This window comes from Lissotriton helveticus, chromosome 5_1 (genome assembly GCF_964261635.1).
Source record: "Lissotriton helveticus chromosome 5_1, aLisHel1.1, whole genome shotgun sequence".
Classification (NCBI taxonomy): Eukaryota; Metazoa; Chordata; class Amphibia; order Caudata; family Salamandridae; genus Lissotriton; species Lissotriton helveticus.
The window spans coordinates 2,059,664,827-2,059,684,912 of record NC_136065.1 but is presented as its reverse complement, the minus strand read 5'-3'; positions in this window follow the sequence as shown (position 1 = coordinate 2,059,684,912).

Genomic DNA, 20,086 nt, shown 5'->3' with positions numbered 1-20,086 from the left:
ATAGTTTCGGGCACTAAAAACATGTGTTTGTAGATGGACATACACATGGATGCCAGAGTGACGTTTTGAAATGGGTCTATGTATTCGACCGCTTGCAGCATTTCAGGGGTTTTGGATTTCAAGACCGTGACTTCTTTAGTCATAGACACCACAGCATCTCTGAAGAGGTTACAAGCTTGCCTCAGGATCATTACATCAGCCTGACAATAAGCTTTCAACTCTGTTTGAAAGTGAAACTCCTTTTCATGGTTTTCAGAGTACCATTGTAGAAAGCTCACTTTCTCGTCAGGCATCATGTATTCAACCCCGTAGCTGTCAGGAGGAGGCATGGGCCCCACATAATTCTGGTTAGCCCAGGTGTTAAAAAAGTGTGGAAAATAACCTTTACACCCTGGGAACCCAAAGGCCTTTGGCAGCTTGCTCAATTTCATGGGTAGGAAATTCAGGGTGTCCATGAAGCGTATTTTAAAAGGGCATACCGTCATCAGCATCAGTTTAGACCCCTGGGTTATGAGTTCCACATGTATCTTTTCACGAATCATGTTTCGCAGAATAAAGAAGGAGTCATAGCCTTTCGAGTTGTGGGCGAGCATGGTATACCCTTGGAATTTGGTTTGAATGAAAGTGTTCAGGAAATCACCAACGCACGCTCTGCCCAGCTGTCGTCGGAAGTTAGATGGTGTGCGTAAATATAGTTAGGCTGGTGTACCCCCGTCTCTTGTGTGCACTCTATATCAAACACTATATAGTCTTCGGTCTTGGTCTTCGGTATACCTTTACCCATATAACACTGGTGGTTGGTGCCGGCCTCGTAAGACACATGACAACGGGGACATATCATACCTCTGCACTTGTGATCCGTTGCCACATACCGCCCACACTCGCTGCAGTCCTTTTTAGGGACGCAGTTAAAAGATTTCTCGTGTATGCTCAAGCAGTTTTGCGAGCGACAAAACATCCTACATGTGCCGCACCTCACCTTCAGGGTAGCGTCTTCTATACAGCCGTCCCTCTGACACATCTTGCAATGCATTTCACATTGGTGGTATGTTTTATTGCTGTATATATGGTCACAGTGGGCGCACACATTCCTGGCCCCCAGAAAACCTTTATGGTTCAAGATGCCGTAAAAATGATTTTCGGCGTGGAGGACATATACGGTCTTGTTTCTCACAGGTCCACCGGTTGTAAAGTACTTCCAGGAACCTTTGTGATAAAGAACTTTCACCGTCACGGCGAAATAGTTCTCAAAAAGACCTATATCGCCAAAGCCGACCATTCGGTCAGGAGGTATTTCAAGAACCTCATGGGCTTCAGCAGCTCTAGACATGATGACAGCGTCAGGGGTCTTGCGAGCCATCAGCAGCCCCACAATGCTGGCCGCCAGACATGTGTTGGCAGAGGGGCTGTTAAAGTTGAGCAGCCACCGCTTTTTCTTGCCAATTATTTGACTGTAGAGTATGCTCTTTAAAGGTCTGGAAACACCCCCCTCACGCCCCCGTACAATGAGGGCTATGACTCTAAAAGAGCCATAGGCGACTAGTTCTGCCTTACTCTGTAAAAGCCTTGAGAGGTTTTCTAAAAATTGCACAGCGTCAAAAACATCTCGGGCCTTCCGCCTGGTGAACAACGGAGTGTCAAAACCCTGCCCCTGGAAGCGGAGTTGGAAAAAGTCATTAGACCCCACATTGTGTAACAACCTTTCTATGAGCTCCTGCACAGCCTGATGTATAGCCAGAACACCCTGATCGGATGATGTTATTTGATGGAGGTTAATAAATCTAAACTCCTCATAGTGTTCTACGGCCCTAAACCTCTCTACATTGCGAGTGTAACTTCTAACACTCTCTAAAAACAAGGGCTCAGGGCCCTCAACAGTAGGAGTGTGAATTGCGGAGGTGTTCTCTGCTGTGTCATTTTGGGGGGTCATGGTGGGACCTGTCTCAGGAGTCCTTGTAAACCTGCGGGTAGCGCATATTCTAGCCTTCTTCAGCTTATTTATTAAATGCCGGCGTTGCTTTGTACTATTAAGCCACTTTTTTTTTCTTTTACGGCCCCAGGCTTTTCGAGATACCATGCCCCAGCCTATCTGAACAGGTTGGTTGGTGTCATTGTACGCCTTGTTCATGGAGGCCGCTGCTACAGTTCCACCCCTAGGTCCTTCTGAATGTTGCTGTGTTTGGAGTTTTAAAGTCCGCCCCCCTAACCCCTTCAAATGGCCGACCCTCGGTATGTTAGACCCTGCACCTATGTATTGTCGGCGGTGAAGTGCTGGTTTATATGTTTCAGGAGCTGTTCTTGAAAATATGGTACAGTGTTTTAAGGGGTCTAGGGAACCACAGGGGACTAGGGAAACAGATGTGTCTTGTTTGAAGGGTTGTGAGGCATCAGATGGGCGCTGCTTGAGCAGTCTTGAGAAGCGTACAGACTTTGTCACTAACCTCTGGACCTTACGGGTATATTTTGGGGGCCTCTTATGAGCACCACTGGCTGTGGGGGTCTTTAGGGGCCGGTGTTGCCATAGTCACGCCCGTATAGCATGTATGTCTGCCACAGCCGCCTGACACTCCTGGATGATCACTTTTTTACACACCCCAACCCTTTCCACGATCTTCTGATGGGCCATACTTGTGTACAGGGTCTTGTTCAGCCCCAACCCCCATTTTAGGTTTGCGGCGATCGCCTGGCGTTTTAGTTTTCGAACAGCCATCTGCATCTCTTTTACATGAGCCGCAAATACCTCATATGTGTTTACAGACCCCTCTTGCGCCTGCTTAGAGGGCCCCACCTTGCGAGGCCTTATAAATGGCTGCAACGTCTTAGGACCATCTATACTGCTAACAGCCTTAGCACCATTCTGTAAAGCCTGTTCCGATAGTGTTCTAGAAATAGGGACCCCCGGCGAACGCCCTGATGCGGACAGGAATGGAACAGTGCAAACTTTGTATGGAAAAAGCAGCTGTACCCCCTGGGCCCCCGTGGTCTTGTCATCCACACTTATTGCTGAGGGCTGTGTGGGGCTTACGACGGCCGCGGGGTTGGACCCGGGACTGTACACGTGGCTGGCAGCGGGGCTGGACACGGGACTGTACACGGGGCTGGCAGCTGGGCTGGACGCGGGGCTGGGCGCGGGGCTGGCAGCTGGGCTGGACGCGGGGCTGGGCGCGGGGCTGGCAGCAGGGCTGGTGGGGTCGTATGCCCCCGGAGGGGTACTAGGGGACAATGGGTATGAGGATTGCGAGGAGCTGTCGTTGTAATCATGGGTCCTAGCTGAAATGCCTGTGTCAGGGTGTGCTGACCTGTTAGCTGGGTTCTGTAAGCCCTCTGTGTTCAAAGACCCCTGGGACACCGCTTCAGGGGTTCTACCTAGGCTGTCTACCATCCCCCTCATCAGCTCAAGAGATAGGGTGTTCACGATAGAAGGCCCTTCTAGGGGTTGTGTGTTATTACCCGTTGAGACCCTAGGCTGTGCCTGAACACTTACAACCGGCTTTGGGGGCTGCTCAGGGGCGTGCACCTCTACATGTACCGGAATTTTATTTGGTACTGTCTGGGGTTTCAGGATGCTGGGTGGATCCAGCGTTGCATTATGGTTGCTGAGGGACGCTGCTATCTGTAGCTTAGGGACCCCCGGTTTCAGCTTCAGATGTTTTCTTGAGAGGCGCGATGTTTTAGGGGGCTGTGGCGGCGCCATCTCTTCTACATCCACAGCTACAACTACCGCCTCCTTGGGGCTCACGGGTGTATAGGCCTCATTCAAGGGTTTAACAGTCTTTTTACAGATAGGTCTAAGGGGCTATCATGGGGTTCAGGGGTCCTAGGTTTCTTCTTCTCGGGGCTTAAGGGCTTTGCCTGGACCTCTGGGAGCATCGGAGCCGTCTTCTTTAAGTTTAAGGGTTCTGTTTGGGGCTCTGTGAATACCTTGGAGGACTTCACACGTTTTAAAGGGTTGGGAAGGTTCTCTGAGTCCTTATGTTTCTTCTTAAGGGCTGCAGTGTTTGAGACACCTTTCCCTTTTGATACGATGAGAGGGCCCAGACCCCCTGTAGCTGTTTTACACAGACCCTGCCCTGTGTTATCTGTGCTTGTAAAAACTCCGCCGTTGCTGACCCCACCCCTGTGCAGAATAGATTGTTGTAGAGGATTGTTCATCATGTTTGGTGTGTAGGACGTTGAGAGTTTCTCATGGCGTACACGCCTACTCACGCCTTTTGCAGCGCTGCTGTTGTTCTGGACGGTCGTTGTTATGTCCCTTAAGGGCTTCGCCGACCTCTCTTCAGCAGCATGTTTCTGAGCCGCTTCTAAAGCCGCTTCTAAATATAAACAGAAAAATATATATATTAGAGAAAGCATAAAAAGAACACATACAATCAGCACAATCCTAAGTTCTACACAGCCACCTTTTTTATATAGACGTTGCTACAAGTCGTTGTACCCTTCTGCTTGAGAGTCTGTAACACCGTTAGTACTTTTCACACCCTTTTGTAACAAACACACCTGATAGAGGTCTTTTTGCAGCTCCTTTCTTTGACGGGGGTCCCACTTTAGAAGGTAAAGCTTTCCTCTTCAAAGGGCTTTCTTTTGAACATCGCGCCGCCTCTTGTACCTCGACGCCGTTCGGGCATAACGTGGGGGTGTCTGTAAAGAAAAAATATTACCCTGCCTTAGTCATCTTTCTGAGGAGTCCCACTATACACCATCAGGGTCAGGACTGTGGCCTACCCCGCCAACTTCCCAGCGTCTTAGACAGTTTAAAACAACAGGGGCCTTTTTAATTACATGTAGGAACTGAAGTGTTTTGCACACTATTCAGAGCTCCTTGAGCCTCGAGGAACACCATAAGATCTTCAAAAACTTGCTGTAGGTCGGGATCATAAGCTGTAAAAGTATACATACATGAGACCCACATTAGAAAAAAGAGAACATCTGAGAGCTTGTTGTACAAAACTACGTAGAACTACACAAATTAAAACATATATATACCTGGCTGCGGTGTTGTCAAGTCTACGTCGTTGCTAGTTATTACAGGGGTGTCCAGCGCCGGGGGTACATTGGTAGCGGCTACTTTTGCAGAGTCTTGCATCTGTATTAAAACAAAAAAAAAAAAAAAAAAAAAAAGCAGCGGTTTTAAAAACGCCTTTCTTAAACACTAGTATCACAACTTCAAACAATTCAGGTATACATTTACAAGGGTGGGTGCAACAACACACATTTTTTAAAAACCTCTATCTGTGACACGCTAGGCGACCATTTAAAAAAAAAAAAAAAGGGGTGACTGTACAACGGAAAAGCATGTATTGTAATAGTTATGCACCCTTGGGGATAGCGTTATCAGACATTTAAAATAAATAGAAGCACCCTGCGCTATAGCCTATGCTTCTGGGTAAATGACTTAATGTACCACCAACATCCTACCTTGCAACTATTGCGCATATGTGTTTGGCAGTCTTTTGTAACATGTATACACCACTTTTCTCTTGTAACACCCTGCTTGCACCCTCTTACATATGGCATGCTTTTGATACTTGCGCCAGCGCCTCAATTGCCTACCCAGCGCTTATTCTTATGCTGGAGTGTCTGCCATTTATTGCAGTATTATGCCTCTACCTGTAATCTGCAAACATTTCACCTTTTCTCCTGTAATGCACCACTTGCTACTTTTTGTATTTTGTTTGTTCACAATTGTCGTTTTTTCCTCAATTAATGCACCGTTTGCTACCTCATGTATTTTGTTTGCTCACAATTGTCACTTTTACCACATGTAACTTGTCGTCTGCTTTTGTATTTTGCCCACTGGTAATTTTCTGTTCCTTTTGTGAAGCCTCTGACACTTTCTGTTAAAGTTTGCGCTATATAAAAAAATAAAAAATAAAACACACACACCGGGACTGGTATGCAAGCCCCGCCCCTTCACTGACTAGTGTTGACATCACTGGAAGGGGCGGGCTTTGTTAGGCAGTTCCGGGGGAAGCCTCGCAGCCGCCATGCCTCCGCAGCCCCTGGGGATCCACGTGGGATCCATGGACATGTCCCAACCCTGCGGCTGGGGAACACCAGCACCGGAGCCCAGCCCCAGACATCCCCCGGGCAGCGCCTTGCTGAAGCGGGCTCGGGGATATATATTTTTTTTAAAAAGCGCCAAAACTCACCACGGGGGGCACAGCGCCCCCAGGGACCCTCGGAGCCCTCCACCCCAGAGCCGCGCCAGACACAAGCGGGCTCAGGACACGCAGACAACGCCAGCAGCCTCACCCCCGAGCAGCGCCCTGGAGAAGCGGGCTCGGGGGCATTTTTTTATTTTTAAAAAAAGCGGCAAAAGTCGGCACTTGGGGGCCCGGAGCCCCCACAGGACAACAGGACCCAGAGCCCCCGAGCAGCGCCATGGTAAAGCGGGCTCGGGGGCATCTTTTAAAAAAAGCGCCAAAACTCGACACCCCCGAGCAGCGCCACGGTAAAGCGGGCTCGGGGGCATCTTTAAAAAAAAAGCGCCAAAACTCGACACCCCCCCCGAGCAGCGCCACGGTAAAGCGGGCTCGGGGACATCTTTAAAAAAAAAGCGCCAAAACTCGACACCCCTGAGCAGCGCCACGGTAAAGCGGGCTCGGGGGGGGGGCATTTAAAAAAAAAAGCGCCAAAACTCGACACCCCCGAGCAGCGCCACGGTAAAGCGGGCTCGGGGGCATTTAAAAAAAAAAACAGGACATCTGCAGCATTTGGGCCCGGAGCCCCCACCGGACAACAGAGCCCCTACCTCACAACACCCCCCGAGCAGCGCCCTAAGGCAAGCGGGCTCAGGGGGGGGCATTTTTAAAGAAAAAAAGAGGGACAGAAGCAGCCCAAAGGGCCCAGGAGCCACGAGGACGCCAGGAACACAGCACCAGAACACCCCCAAAGGACTATGACGCCCCACCAGGAGCCTCCCTCGACAGCTGTACACAGGGCTTACTTTAAAAAAAAGAAATACATGGCCCTGAGGACCCCAAAGGAGCAGCAAGGACCCATGGACCCCTCCGACTCTCAACACTGGCTTGGTGAGTACAATAATGCTTTCCTTATTTTGAAATTGTATGCAGTGTATTTTATTTTGCTGGCTCTGGGACCCCTAAAGCAGTAGTAGCCTCTAACATTTATTAGCATTAAATGTACAACATCCTGGTAAAGTGTTTCTATGCTTTGTAAAAATACACGTTCCCCTCTGCATGTACCCTCCTAAGGCCTACAACATTATGCCCCCTTACATACAGACCCTGCAAAACTCTGCGCCAGCCCCCCATAACACCACCCCTATTAACATTAATTGTCTACACATAGCTTTAAACTCAAGCCTTCAACAAAACCTTTATTCATTTTAAATACATTTACATTACATTTCACGTCTTGTAAAAAACTTCATAGGCATCATTATTCACAGTAAACACAACACAGCGCCTTAAACATTAACAGTTTACAAAGTACTCTTTAGCATTTTCAAAACTACAGTTTTGTATACTTTTAACACCACATAAACATACATCCTGGCGCCATGCTTTATTTACCTTTATTACATGTTGGCAGGCTGCGTCAATCTGGGAGAAGTTGCTCAGGTCCATTCTTGCCTTAAGATCCAAGGGTTGGCGCTGTGACTCCAAGACAATCCACTAGCTCCCCCAAGGGTGTTGAAGGGCTTGTTGGTGCAGAAATCCTCAAAGTGCCGCAAAAAAAACAACAATCCAGGCCAGGCAATCCCCAAAGGTTTCTTGACTTTGATGCAGGAGTCCCCAAGGTCCAGCCAAAAGCAATCCACGCCAGTCGCTCCCAGAGTTTTTTGAATGTGTGTTTGACAGTGTTCCTTAAGGGGCCTTTTTATACCTGTCCATGCATGCTAATTAGAAGCCCCCACACCCTTTATGACTTGAGGGGTTTAGAATGTCATGGGGGTCTTTGGACGGGAACTTTTTTTCTATCTTATCTTGGGGAGAGTAGGGTGCTTGGGGCCATAGCAAACATATCTAAATCTTCTGGACACTTTTATAATGGGCCTCATATGTTAAAACTGTTTGGTCCTGCTCCTGGGAAGTAGGGACCCCCGGGAACAGGCTCTTGTCCCAGCACTAAACACATCACATGTCATCTTTCCAACCAGAGTCATCAAGTCTTGGCCTAAACTGTCAAAAATGGGACTAACCTGTCCAGTTTGGAACCAGGGGCTTTGAGGGTGTGTGAATTACATCCTAGCAGTTGGCATCCTATTTCCGGTTCTCATGGGAAACTTTGCCACGACATCTGTCTTTTTCAACATCTCAGGGGTGGCTGTGGTTCATTATTTTATAACATGCCCAAGCCTTCACAGGCCCAAGCCTTCCTGGGAAAAGTGAACATGGCTTGTGCTTTTTAAAACACCCTAGGGTTTCCAACCAATTACATTTTAAAAGATCCCTTTTTTTCAAACAGAAAAAAAACACCTTCCCAACACACAGGGTTGGGGACTCAGGCCTGCTCAGCCTGCAGCTGTCTGCAACTCCAGTTTTAAACATGCACAGACATTTCCAGCCTGCACGCACTTTCCTATGCACTTTTAAAACATGTACACAATTACCACATGTTTTGCAGCCTGTTACTTCTTGGGAATATCCCTACATGTCACCCCCCCTTTTAAAACCAGGCCTGTTTAATGCCAACAGCCTGCGCCCAGGCCCTGTCAAAATTTAAGGCCAGGGTTTCCAGCCAGAGCTGTCAAATTTTCCACACACAAGTTTAAGACTAGGCCTGTCATAATTAAGACTAGACCCATCATATTTAAAGCCAGGATTCCTGGCCGGAGCTGTCAAAATTAAGGCCAGAGTTTGAAGGGAAGGTATCACTATATACTACTGATGTGGTTCAATCTCTGATAGTGGCACCATATAAAAGATACGGTAAATCTCCGATAGTGACATGATACTTTATAAAAGATATGGTTTAATCTCCGATAGTCGCACCATATAAAAGATATGGTCCAATCTTCTAAAGTGATACAATATAAAAGATGTGGTCCAATCTTGGATAGTACAACCATATAAAAGATGTGGTCCAATCTCCAAAAGTGATACCATATAAAAGATATGGTCCAATCTCCCATAGTGATACCATATAAAAGATATGGTCCAATCTCCGATAGTGATACCATATAAAAGATGTGGTCCAATCATCGATAGTGATGTGACACTATATAAAATATATGTGCCAATCTCCGATAGTCACACTATATAAAAGATGTAGTCCAATCTCCAAAAGTGAAACCATTTAAAACATGTGGTCCAATCTCTGAAAGTGATACCATATAAAAGATGTGGTCCAATCTCCGATAGTGATACCATATAAAATATAAGGTCCAATCGCTGATAGTGATACCATACGAAAGATATGGTCCAATCTCCTAAAGTGGCACCATATAAAAGATATGGTCTAATCCCCTATAGTGGCATCATATAACAGATATGGTCCAATCTTCGGATAGTCATACTATATTAAAGATACAGCTTCGATCCCAGATTCCCTTTTATGGAGAAATATCCTCTAAGTGCGTCTTCAACCACGCGCCCACAGTGCCAGCGGTGCACAATTCACTAAATTCAAAATGTGTTTAAATCCAACTCTTCATCTTGCAATATAAAAAGGGTGAGGATTTGGCTACATTTACTACAATGCCCAAAAACTTGTTTCCTTCCTGTTGTATCCCACCAACTTAATATGTCCCATGATGCAGTTGACTCTGCTTTATACTCTTTCAGCACGAAATCTGCAGCTTTTTCCCCATGGAAATCTGCAGATTGTCTGGTTGCCCATTTGCCCCAGGCAAGGGTGTCTGCAGAGCATGCAATAATATAGACCTGTTCCTTTGGTAGTAAAACGTGTTTGCAAAATGTGGTAACATGTGTAGCTTGTTCCACGATTTTTGAACACTCAGATCTGGGTATGATTGACACTTGCCCCTGTACACACATTGCTTTGGATCTATATATAGTGCTGCCCAGGTTCAATTAGTCTACTAGGTGCTACATGCATTGTATCATCTATGTAGAACAACAGAGGGACAATTTAATTGCCAACCTTGGGGGAGTGATGAACAGGGCTGCTCCTCCTCTAAGGCGGAGGGGTGCCACTCCACTGCAGGAAAAAGGAAAAAAAGGAAAAATAATACACGTTATCATTTTATTTTTCTGTACGCAGACAGTTTTAGTAGAAAATACTTTATTCAGTAGCCAAATACCATCAAAGTATACATGAGCAGAACAATACAATAAATACATGAAAATTCATTTTTTTTAAACATCGCGCAACCCAGTTCATATTAAAATGAACAAATGCTATTGGAAAATCATTCATGTAGTCATTACTTACCTACAGAACAAAGTGTAAATGTCAAACAAGGGCTATGTACAAAACAAGCAGTGAGCTGCATAATAACATATAAAATGTATCCTTTCATTTATAGAAAATGGGCGTTCGTTGATAAAATTAATCAGCAGTCAGAGAGTGTCCTAATCAATGCCAGTCACAGTCTGTCATCTGCCATGTTTGTACCAGACTACCAGTAAAAATGTACAAGTGGCAATGACTATTGCAGGAATAGTATCACGTTTTAGAATTCTGAGGGCCACTAGATATCTAGTCAAATCCAGATCACGACATAGAGGAATAATCCATTTCCGGCATGGGCCAAGATAAGCAGGACAAAAAAATAATATATGTATCTCCTCCTCATTCTCCAAGCCACACGCTGGGCAAAAAAACAGAAACTGTGTCCTTGTGCCATTTATTAGTAAAGGACCTCAGAGGTAAAGTGCAAAATCGAAAACAAATATGAAGGGTTTTGGCTAGGGGGAGGAGACAAAATCTAAAAACACCTCAAAGCAAGAAAATGGATTCATATCTGAAAATCTATTTGTCAATGTGCAAGTTAATTGGTTGGTAATATTGCCGTCTTGGATATGAGCCAAGTAAATTGGATTTTAAAATGTTAAGATCAGCTTTCCACATTTTTCCCCGGATTGGCCCATGGGCTTAGCAGATCCAATTTGCTTAGCCAGTCAAAAACTAATCTAACCCAGGTTACTGATTTTGCACCTCTGACGGAAAGCAGGTCGGCAAGGTAATCTTTAAATTCCATTAGCTCAGGTGTGACCCATAATCGAACCCAATAAAAAAGTGGTCTAAAGGCGGACAGATCTGCAATTCTTTTTAGTCCTAAAGCAAAAAATGAAGGGGTTACCGGTGTGCTACTGTGAACAGAAACTAGCCGTCTGATCAATGTATTTTCTGTAGCAGTGAGTCGAGAGACATCAGTACAACCCCAAGTCTCAGCTCCATAAATAATGCCCCCTTGCACTTTTCCACAATATTCTTCCAGGGCCGGTGAGACTGCACGAGAGCTTGTTTGCCTATGCAACCTGTTGATAGCGGTGAACAGCCATGACAACGCGGGGATTACCCCTCACTGCCATTACAATGCAGGAATTACAACGAAAGTCGTTACGACTCTCGCTGGAGGGCGCTCTTGGATAGGGAATAGTTTAATTTTCTATCCAACTCCTTCCCTACTGTCAACGTGGACTGGAGTTGGAATAGAAAATTAAACTATTCCACTATCCAGCGCCCTCCATCGAAAGTCGTTGTAACGACTTTCGTTGTAATTCCAGCCTTGTAATACCACGCGTTGTCATGTCATACAACCGTTGATAGCATTTGCTCTGTGCTCGAGTAGTACCATGCTTTTATTTAGTTGATCTTTCCACTTCAAGTTCCCCATTACCTTAACCCCTAAGTAATCAAAGCTCCTCACCCTCTCTAGTGCTTCCCCACCAACCCATATAATAGAATTTGTGACCACTCCCTTCCTAAACACCATGTATTTGGTCTTGTTGAGATTTAGCTCCAAGCCCCTTGACACGCAGAAATCTGTACATTTATCAACAAGGAGCTGGAGCCCCATCGGTGTCTTCGAAATAAGAAGGGAGTCATCCGCAAATAAGAGAATCTGTACCTTATTGCTATTCTGGGCAGGGGAGTCATTTCTACAGTTCTTCAGAATGTTGACAACATCATTTAAGTAAAGGGTGAAGAGTGTAGGAGCAAGGACACACCCTTGTCGGACGCCCTGCTGGATATGGAAGCGTTTAGTTCGTTTCCCACGTGGCCACATTGTACCGGGGCAAAGTTATTACTGTACAGTTGAGACGTAAGATAAATCAGATGCCCAGGAACCCCTATCTTGTTTAAAACACGCCACAAGTTGGTACGTGGAATGAGACCAAATGCGGCCCTGAGATTGCTAAAAGCCACATAGAGTTTCTGATGTCGCAGTAAAATGTATTTCCAAACCAATGGGGCAAATCAAAACATTTGATCGAAGTGCTCGTCTTTGAGTGGAACCCAGCTAGGAGTGCTGACGTAATGTTATTTGGGTCTGCCCAATGTAACAACTTGAATGTGCTTGGCAAAAATCTTTTGGGCATTGTCAATTAGGCTGATTGGCCTATAATTTGAGCGCACACATGCATCAGGTTTTTGGGTATTATAACAATCTCTGCCTCCCTACAGGAATCTGGTACCTCACCCCCTCTTGCTATAGCATTGGAAAGTAGGTTAATATATACTGTCCAGATCTGGGGTTCCAATTTATATAAATCCCCTGGAATTTTATCCGGTCCTGACGCCTAAGCAGATTTTATTGATGAGATGGCTCTGGCAGCATCCTGTAGGCTAAACATAATAACTGGGCCATAGACTTCTGCGGTGTCATGGCAAGATGAACCTGTGATGGTTGTTGGATTACAAGAGGGTCCTGAAGTGTCATCAGTCTCTGCCTCAAAGAGGTCAGAGAAGTGGGAAACCCATTTATCAGCTGATATGTGATGCTGGTAGCTCTTTACATTGTCAGCTCTAGTTTGGGTCGCTGTGCGCCAGAAGAGGCTATTATCATTTGTTTTAACTGCGAACAGCATGTCCTCCCAAATTTTTTCGTCCGAATTCTTTTTTGCACGGTTTAACAAGGCTTTGTAGGTGTGCCTAGCTTGGGCTATTAAAACCCTGTCGCCGCCAAGGACTGCAGATCTTAAAGGCCCTTTGGCTTGCTTGCAGGTGAGATCATACCAATTGATACCTTTTCCCAAAGCTGGCTTCTTATGAACCATGTCTTTACAAAATACCTGCTGTAGTTCTTTAAAAGCAAACACAAGGAGGCGATGGATGGAGCGCTGAAACTTTTCAGACACTCACTCCCAGTCACAGATCTGGGTTGAATCCGTCACCATTCTTTAGCGCACTTTGCCACCTCAGTTCAGACCCAGCTATATGCAAATTAGTCTTGACCCTGTGCCCCATGGGAACAGACCAGCCGAACTGCCAAGCCTTGTCTTCCCTGAACCGGAAACAAGCATCCTGGGAGTGGTTTCTGGGTAACACCCTTCATCCGCCAGGCTATCTTGAATCCAGTGGCAAAGTGATAAAGGGGCCCACTTCTATGCATACCCTGCCAACTTAGGCCGAACAAAGCAAACACAAGGAGATGATGGACGAAGCACTGAAAAATTTCAGACACTCACCCCAGTCACAGATCTGGGTTGAATCCATCACCTTTCTTTAGCTCACTTCGCCTCCTCAGATCTGACCCACCTACATGCAAATCAGTCTTGACCCTGTGCCTCATGGGAACAATCCAGCCCGAACTGCCAAGCCAGGTCTTCCCTGCACCAGAAACAAGCAACATGGGACCAGTTTCTTAGTGACATCCTTCGTCAGCCAGTCTAGCTTGAATCCAGTGGCAAAGTGAGCAAGGTACCGACATCTGGGCATACCCTTCCAACTTAGTGTGAACAAAGCAAACACAAGGAGATGATGGACGGAGCGCTGAAACTTTACAGACACTCACCTCCAGTCACAGATCTGGGTTAAATCCATCACCATTCTTTAGCTCACTTCTCCACCTCAATTCCGACCCAGCTATATGCAAATCAGTATTGACCCTGTGCCTCATGGGAACAGTCCAGCCCTAACTGCCAAGTCAGGTCTTCCCTGAATCGGTAACAAGCATCCTGGGACCAGTTTCTGGGTAACACCCTTCATCAGCCAGGCTAGCTTGAATCCAGTGGCAAAGTGAGCGAGGCACCCACCTCTGGGCATACCCTGCCAACTAAGGGGCCTATTACGATTGCGTTTTTTGCGCATCCTCTGGGCCGGCGGAAGCCACCGCCGGCCCGGAGGATGCAGAAAAACCGCAGCGGACCCACCAATGACCCACCGCCACATTAGGATGGCTGGTGGGTCCTGGTTTCCGTCCGCAGCTTTTCCGCCGCGGTTGGCTTACAAACGCGGCGGAAAAGCTCTAATATGGTGGTGGTGTCTCTTAGACACCGCCAGCCATATTAGGATGGGCTTTAAAATATGCATTTTTGCGGCGGGTTTTCCGCCGTGGAAAAGCATGTGGAACTTCACTGCGGGGGCCCGTTGCGGCCCCCCTGGGTCAAGGGGGTGTGGGGGGTGCACATGGGGGGTACCCATGGTACCCCCATGCATTTGTATGCAGAAATCGGCAGGCACCGCGCGGTGCCTGCCGCTTTCTGCATACAAATGCAATGTATGCATTTTACCATTGTGGCGGGTGCAGCTTGAAGCCGCACCCGCCGCAATGGTAAAAATAGAGGATGGGACCGCCAGGGTGGTGGTCACATCCTAATTGGACAGGAGGGAACTCTACAGGCCATTCGGAGGTTCCCTCCTCCTCTATGGTCGCGGACGGACTCTTGCGAACAAAGCAAACACACGGAGATGATGGATGGAGCGCTGAAACTTTTCAGACACTCACCCCTAGTCACAGATCTGGGTTGAATCCATCACCATTCTTTAGCTCACTTCGCCACCTCATCTGGCCTGGCAGATCGGGCTGGACTGTTCCCACTGGGCGCAGGGTCAAAACTGATTTGCATATGGCTGGGTCCTAACTGGAATGGCATGGTGAGCAAGAACTTAATGTAGAAGGACAATTGGCTACAATTTACTATAAAAGTGAGTGTTTTATTGTTGATTTAAAAATACGAAAATCAATAACATAATACAGTTTTCAAATCACATGAAAATTAATCATGAAATGACAAAATTAAAAATCATACGTAGTACATTACAAATGAAGATTAATATACACAACTCTATGCAAAAAGAAGATTACAAATGGCAAATAAATAACATAATAATTGTCAAATGGCGAATAAGTGGCACAATGGTTCTCTACGCACCTTTCGGCGACCAGCGCCTTCTTCTGGAGTTGCCACGTAAATTTCTAAAGGGTAAAAAGGCCATACAAGAAGAATATAGTTACACATTGAAAATATGACACATTATACAGATAAACTCATAATGTCAATATTTTTAATTTAGCAGCCAATTGGTACCTTCTATAATCACGTTAATCATACAACTGAAGAATTGATTAGATTATTTGTCCTTTTCATTTCCTTACAGTATCCGACCTTTCGGAGTGGGGCAAAGGGTTACGAAGTCAGTGGATGAGAAAGGACTGACAAAGGATGGAAAAAACCTTTATGTGGCAATTAAAGGATTTTAGTCCAACTTACGGAATTAAATTGGGGGGGGCAAAGAATGGCAGATAAAATACATGAACATAGAACAGTAGGGAAAATAAACTCAGAATTGAGCGATACTTTTATTAGTGAAATATTCAACTCTTATTCTTCTATGTTCAAGGGGAAATGGGGGGACTGATGATTTCTGTACAATGACTAGTATACCTTATACACACTGTTGTTTTAAAGTCGAGATATGATAATATTATGTTTGATTTCTTAACAGGGGCTAGCTTAGTACTTTAATTAAATATAATCAATACTTACAAGTAGCACTAAAAATGCAGCCACTACACTGTAGTGTGTATTTCTTGCTCAAGTTCTCATTTTGGAAAACAAACGTTGCAGGAGCTTACGTTACAGGAGCTTAAAGCAAAAAATGATATACACTATTTATCTTTTGTAACGAGTGCCCATATAAAAATATATTCACTTTTCTCACTAGGTTTTGAGGATGGGTGATTTACTTATGCATTTTTACCTCATAAAATAAAGCTTGTAGATTTACTTCCCGCCCACTGCAATTCTTTTGGGTAGTGTGTAGTTGATCGTGTAGACTTGATCGATGAAGTCTTCCGATTCCCTTGTTCTTAGGGTCCTGTAATACAGGTTATATGTTTGAGATTAATGGGCAAGACGTATCTGCTATTCTTGCTTTTTAATTTGGACTCTCTTCTATACGCTTTATAAATATAGCCAAACAAGTTTTTTAAGTAATGGCTCCCCTTATCTTGTCTTACGGGCTAAAAACATTTTTTAGCGTTGGAGCTAATGGGACTAACTACAAACTGCTTTTTATACCCTTATGGTTTCACATACATTCTTAACGATTTTATTCTTTTCTATATGTTACCCTTACCTAGTAGCCTTTAAAATGGCATGTATAGCATCTCAGACTTGATGTTTAGAGGTGCAGGCGCGGTGTATTTTCTCATGTAGGGATGAGATAAAGTAGTTCCTCGTCTGTTGATAGAGAAATGGAGAGGTTCAGGTACCTATTTTTTTGGTGTAGGCTTTTAAGGTCAAGCAATTACCGCCTTTCCTTTCCTTTCCTAACTTTGGCAAGGAAAGCGAAGGCGGTAATTGCTTGACCTTAAAAGCCTACACCAAAAAAATAGGTACCTGAACCTCTCCATTTACTATCAACAGACGAGGAACTACTTTATCTTATCCCTACATGAGAAAATACACCGCACCTGCACCTCTAAACATCAAGTCTGAGATGCTATACATGCCATTTTAAAGGCTACTAGGTAAGGGTAACATAGAAAAGAATAAAATCGTTAAGAATGTATGTGAAACCATAAGGGTATAAAAAGCAGTTTGTAGTTAGTCCCATTAGCTCCAACGCTAAAAAATGTTTTTAGCCCGTAAGACAAGATAAGGGGAGCCATTACTTAAAAAACTTGTTTGGCTATATTAATAAAGCGTATAGAAGAGAGTCCAAATAAAAGCAAGAATAGCAGATACGTCTTGCCCATTAATCTCAAACATATAACCTGTATTACAGGACCCTAAGAACAAGGGAATCGGAAGACTTCATCGATCAAGTCTACACGATCAACTACACACTACCCAAAAGAATTGCAGTGGGCGGGAAGTAAATCTACAAGCTTTATTTTATGAGGTAAAAATGCATAAGTAAATCGCCCATCCTCAAAACCTAGTGAGAAAAGTGAATATATTTTTATATGGGCACTTGTTACAAAAGATAAATAGTGTATATCATTTTTTGCTTTAAGCTCCTGTAACGTAAGCTCCTGCAACGTTTGTTTTCCAAAATGAGAACTTGAGCAAGAAATACACACTACAGTGTAGTGGCTGCATTTTTAGTGCTACTTGTAAGTATTGATTATATTTAATTAAAGTACTAAGCTAGCCCCTGTTAAGAAATCAAACATAATATTATCATATCTCGACTTTAAAACAACAGTGTGTATAAGGTATACTAGTCATTGTACAGAAATCATCAGTCCCCCCATTTCCCCTTGAACATAGAGGAATAAGAGTTGAATATTTCACTAATAAAAGTATCGCTCAATTCTGAGTTTATTTTCCCTACTGTTCTATGTTCATGTATTTTATCTTCCATTCTTTGCCCCCCCCCAATTTAATTCCGTAAGTTGGGCTAAGATCCTTTAATTGCCACATAAAGGTTTTTTCCATCCTTTGTCAGTCCTTTCTCATCCACTGACTTCGTAACCCTTTGCCCCACTCCGAAAGGTCGGATACTGTAAGGAAATGAAAAGGACAAATAATCTAATCAATTCTTCAGTTGTATGATTAACGTGATTATAGAAGGTACCAATTGGCTGCTAAATTAAAACTATTGACATTATGAGTTTATCTGTATAATGTGTCATATTTTCAATGTGTAACTATATTCTTCTTGTATGGCCTTTTTACCCTTTAGAAATGTACGCGGCAACTCCAGAAGAAGGCGCTGGTCGCCGAAACGCACGTAGAGAACCATTGTGCCACTTATTCGCCATTTGACAATTATTATGTTATTTATTTGCCATTTTTAATCTTCTTTTTGCATAGAGTTGTGTATATTAATCTTCATTTGTAATGTACTACGTATGATTTTTAATTTTGTCATTTCATGATTAATTTTCATGTGATTTGAAAACTGTATTATGTTATTGATTTTCGTATTTTTAAATCATCAATAAAACACTCACTTTTATAGTAAATTGTAGCCAATTGTCCTTCTACATTAAGTTCTGTTCAAAGTATCGGTTGCCTAGGTTGTTTTTTGTCAAATGATACCTTTTCCCTGACCTAGGAACTATAGTATCTATGTCTTCAGGGGGTCCTTGTTAAATATACGTCATGGTGAGCAAGAAAACAGTGGATTCAGGCCCAGATCTCAGTACTGGGGTGAATGTATGACATTGTTATGCATTCTGTCCATTAAATGGTCTTTTTGCATTTGTCACCTCGAGTGGGAAGGGTATGCCCAGACGTGGGTCCCGTGCTCTCTATGCCACTGGAGTCAAGCTATCCTGGCTGATGACGGCTGAAAGCCTGAAACCAGTCCTAGAATGCTTGTTTCCAGTCCAGGGAGGACCAGGTCTGGCAGTTCTGGCTTGACTGTTCCCATTGAGCGCTGTGTCAAGACTGATTTGCATATGGCTGGGTCCAACTGACATGGCATTGTGAGCAAAAAAAACGATGGATTTAGGCCCAGATCTCTGTACTGGGGTGAATGTATGACATTGTTCTGCATTCTGTCCATCAATTGTTCTTTTTGCATTTGTCATCCCGAGTGGGACGGGTATGCACAGACGTGGATCCTGTGCTCTCTAGACCACTGGGGTCCAGCTATCCTGGCTAATGAGGGCTGTAAGCACGAAACCGGTCCTAGGATGCTTGTTTCCAGTCCAGGGAGGACCTAACCAGGCAGTTCGGGCTGGACTGTTCCCATTGGGTGCAGGGTCAAGATTGATTTGCATATGGCTGGTTCCAAACTGGAATGGCATGGTGAGCAAAAAAACGATGGATTTAGGCCCAGATCTCTGTACTGGAGTGAATGTATGACATTGTTCTGCATTCTGTCCATCAATTGTTACTCTTGCATGTATCACCCCAAGTGGGACAGGTATGCCCAGACGTGGGTTCCTTGCTCTCTATGCCACTGGAGTGAAGCTATCCTGGCTGATGAGGGCTGAAAGCTCGAAACCAGTCCATGGATGCTTGTTTCCAGTCCAGGGAGAACCTGGCCTGGCAGTTCCAGGTGGACTGTTTCCATTGGGCACAGGGTCAAGACTGATTTGCATATGGCTGGGTCCAAACTGGAATGGCATGGTGAGCAGAAAAACGATGGATTTAAGCCCAGATCTCTATTAGGGGGGAATGTATGACATTGTTCTGCACTCAGTCCATCAATTGTTCTCTTTGTAGTTCTTTAAAAAACAGGTTGTATATGCGCAACAATTGAATCTCTAGTTCATTTACCCCTTCATAGTTGTTAAAAACTTGGCGTATAGCCAATATATCTAGACAGCAGCATTGGATTTGTCATAACTCTGTGCCTGAAGACATAACATCGACAACTGGATAATTCAAGTTCAGGCACTATTATGTAACATGTATTTAATACCCTGGCAAGTGGAGCTCCACCAATGATACAATCGAGGAGTCGTGATCATTTTCAGAGTGCCTGTCTACTTTCATATCGGCCAAAAGTGTCCACAATCTCACATCTAAGATTAGAAAGTCAATGACACTCGTGTGCTTGTCCCTTCTAAATTTAGATGGAATTGCTTCCAAGTTCCTAGATATTACACTGATGCCAGGTTGCAAAGGAGTGACCGCTGGGTCAGCTTCAGATGGACGACATAAGATTGCAATTGCAGGTGTGATAGTTGTGCCATTGACCATTCTATCTTCGTCAGATCTGTGACTATCGAAAATTTCATTTGGCCTACTCAAGCATGGTGAAACATCTGGGGATATTTTTTCCGACCTCTAACCCCAATGACCTC